The following is a 3806-nucleotide window of genomic DNA, read 5'->3' as shown; positions in this document are numbered from 1 at the left end:
CCTCTCCTCTTCTCCCTCTCTCCCCTTCTCATCTTTCAACCCCTCTCCCCCTCTCCCCTCCCCCCTCTTCTCCCTCTCTACCTCTCTCCACCCTCTCCTCTTCTCCCTTCTCCCCCTCACCCCTCTCCCTTATCTCCTCATCTCCCCCCTCTCCAACTCTCCCTCTCTCCCTCTCCTCTCCCCCTCTTCCTCTCTCCTCCTCTCCCCATCTCCCTCTTGTCCACTCTCCTGTTCCCCCCCTCTCCTCTTCTCACTCTCTCCCCATCTCCACCCTCTCTCTTCTCCCTCTCTCCCCCTCTCCCCCTCTCCTCTCCTCTCCCCTCTCCCCCTTCCCCCCTCTCCTCTTCTCCATCCTCCCCCTCTCCACCCTCTCCTCTTCTCCCTCTCTCCTCCTCTCCCCCCCTCCTCTCCTCTCCACCTCTCCTCTTCTCCCTCTCTCCCCCTCTCCCCCTCCCTCTCCTCTCCCCCTCTCCCCCTTTCCCCCTCTCCTCTTCTCCAAAACTCCCCCTCTCCACCCTCCTCCTCTTATCCCTCTCTCCCCTCTCCCCCCTCCTCTCCTCTCTCCTTCTCCTCCTCTCCCTCTCGCCATCTCTCCCCCTCTCTTTTCTTCTCCCTCTCCCCCTCTCCTCTCTTCCCCTCTCCCCTATCCCCTCTCTCTTCTCCTCTCTCCCCCTCTCCCCCTCTCCCCCCTCCTCTCCTCTCCTCCTCTCCTCTTCTCCCTCTCTGATCTCTCTTCCTTCTCCTCCTCTCCCTCTCGCCATCTCTCCCCCTCTCGTTTCATCTCCCCTCTCCCCCTCTCCCTCTCTCCTCTTCTCCTCTTCTCCCTCTCCCTCTCCTCTTCTCCCTCTCTCCCATCCCCCCTCTCCTCTCTTCTCTCCCTCTCCACCCTCTCCCCCTCTCCTCCTCTGCCTCTCTCCTCCTCTCCCCACTCTCCTTCTCTCCCTCTCTCCTCCCTCCCCCTCTCCTCCTCTTCCTCTCTCCCCCTCTCCTCCTCTCCCCCTCTCCTCTTCCACCCTCTCCTCTTCTCCCTCTCTCCCCTCCCCCTCTCCTCTCCTTCTCCTCTCCCCTCCTCCTCTCTCCCTCTCTGCTCCTCTCCCCCCTCTCCTCCTCTACCTCTCTCCTCCTCCTCTCCTCCTCTCCCTCTCCTCTCTCTTCCTCTCCCCTCTACTCCTCTTCCTCTCTCCCCCCTCTCCTCTTCCTCTCTCCCCCTCTCTCCCTCTCCTCTTCTCCCTCTCTGCTCCTCTCCCCCTCTCCTCCTCTCCCCTCTCCTCTTCTCCCTTTCTCCCCCTCTCCACCCTCTCCTCTTCTCCCTCTCTCCCCCTCTCCTCTCCTCTCCTCCTCCCCTCCTCTCCTCCTCTCCCCTTCTCCTCCTCTCCCTCTCTCAACCCCCTCTCCTCTCTCTCCTCCTCTCCCCACTCTCCTCTCCTACTCTCCCCCATCTTCCCCTCTTCTTTTCCCTCCCCTTACATTATATAATATATATTTGAGGAGGGGAGGGAGAGAGAGAGAGAGAGAGAGGGAGGGAGGGAGGAGGAAGAGAGTAATGTGGCAGATGTTGAGAGGGGAGGAAAGGGGAGAAGAGAGGGAGGAGAGGGAGAGATGGGAGAGAGAAAAAATATTATTATCACTGACTTCTCACAAGTGATGTCATCATAACCAGTAACCTTTTCCACTCTTGGCCCAGCCCAGCCTGACCCTGACATATAGCATCAGACCTGTTGAGTTGACTTGGGTAACAGACCTCTAGCTTCTACACCACATCCCCCCTTCTCCTGCTCTAACATGAGACCTCATCAGTACTCATTTTGGGTGCTGGTAATGTTTATATTTAGGTGCTGGAACATTAACCATATTATATGAGAGGTGAACTCAAGCAGTAGATGTGACTTTCCCAAGTCAAGCACTGATGATAATTTAAGATATTATAGCACACACTATGTGAACTTTGCTGCTCTGTCAGCAGTTTCCTGTGGGGGTTTTCAAAACAGATCATTTTGCTGTATTTAGCTGAGTTCAATCAGTGATCCAAGATAAGTTGCTAAGAAGTTTATCTCACATCAAAGACCTAATGAACTAATGAGATAGAAGTCATATAGCCTAGCAGTATTGTCCACTCTTCAGTCCACTCTTCATGACAGTAGACTTGTATAGCTCAGTGGAGCCCCAGTTAGAGACAGATATGATACCTGCAGTGATATTGATGATCCTGTTCTGGAGCACAGGTAGGATGCTGTTATACTGATATACACTTGTGACAGTTACTGAGATATGATTTGATATTGTAAGATATATGATCATTTACAGGGCTAGTAAAAGAACATACAACTGGAAGCAGACAGTACAAATCTGTCTCAAAGCAGGACAATGATGTGATCACTGTAAATGTACTTTACTATAGCATAATTGTCCATCTGGGGACAGGCACTAATGTCAGTTAAGTTGTGATGGTGCCATGCATCTGACTGTTGTATATTCAGTGTGTCAATGATTGATTGTATATGTCTGTATGTTAACAAATGAGAGTATATATTATTATTATATTGGTCTTATGTTAGTGTAGGAGAATGGGTGGTGTAGATGCTAGAGGTCTCTGACCTGAGTCAAGCTCAACAGGCTGATGCTATATGTCAGGAAGAGAGAGAGAGGACAGAGAGGAGGGGGTGGGGAGGGCAGAGGAGGAGGAGAGAGTAGGAGAGAGGATGGAGGGGGCAGAGGAGGGGAGGGAGATAGAGAGGGAGAGAGAAGGGAGGGGGAGATGTCAAAAGAGATAGGACTGACAGACTAACACGCAGTCAACTGAATATATTTTCATCACTGACTTCTATCCAGTGATGTCATCACAACCAGTAACCTTGTCCACTCTTCCACTCCTGGTACGGCTCAGCTTGACCCCTATGAAATGAATGATTTCAAAAACAGACAAAAGCAAAGGTATGAAATTATATATAAACTCATCTGCAAAGAGAGGTTCACCTTTCCATGGAAGGGGAATGGGTGTATACATGGGTGTTGTTGCGTCATACCAACGATAAGCCTATCTTCCCCAGCACATCATGAAAGGTCATGTTAGTTCATTTCTCCTCTCTTTTGCCTAGGTGGCTCCACTAGGGTCCTCTCACCAATGTTCCCTATTCCCCTCCTCTCCCTCTCTTCCCCTCTTCCCCCTCTCCTCCTCTCCTGCCTCTCCCACTTTCCTCTAATATCTTCTCCCCCTCTCCCCCTCTCCTTTTCTCCCTCTTCCCTCCCTCTCTCCCTCTCTTTCCTCTCCCCCACTCCCCCTCTCCCCCTCTCATTTCTCCCTCTTTCCCCCTCCCCCCTCTTTTCTTCTCCCCCTCTCCCCCTCTCACCTATTCTCCTCCTCTCCCCCTCTCCCTCTCCTCTCCTCCCTCTACTCTCTCCCCCTCTCCCCCTCTCCTCTCCCCTCACCTCCTCCCCCTCTCCTCTTCTCCCTCTCTCCCCTCTCCCCCTCTCCTCTTCTCCCTCTTTCTCCCTCTCCCCTCTCTCCTCCTCTCCCTCTCTCCCCCTCTCCCTCTCCCCTCTCCCCTTCTCCCCCTCTCCCCCCTCTCCTCTTCTCCATCTCTCCCCCTCTCTCCACTCTCCTCTCTCCCCCCCCTCTCCCTCTTCTCTTTCCCCCCTCTCCCCCTCTCCTCTTCTCCCTCTCTCCCCTTCTCCACCTGTCTCCTCTCTCCCCCCTCTCCCTCTCTCCTTCTCCCTCTTCCCCCTCTCTTTCTTCTCCCCCTCTCCCTCTCCCCCTCTTCCCTCTCCTCTCTCCCCTCTCTCCCCTCTCCCTCTCTCTCCCTCTCCTC

This window comes from Coregonus lavaretus (assembly GCF_964263955.1).
Source record: "Coregonus lavaretus genome assembly, contig: HAP1_SCAFFOLD_902, whole genome shotgun sequence".
Classification (NCBI taxonomy): domain Eukaryota; kingdom Metazoa; phylum Chordata; class Actinopteri; order Salmoniformes; family Salmonidae; genus Coregonus; species Coregonus lavaretus.
Note: the sequence above shows the minus strand (reverse complement) of the source record.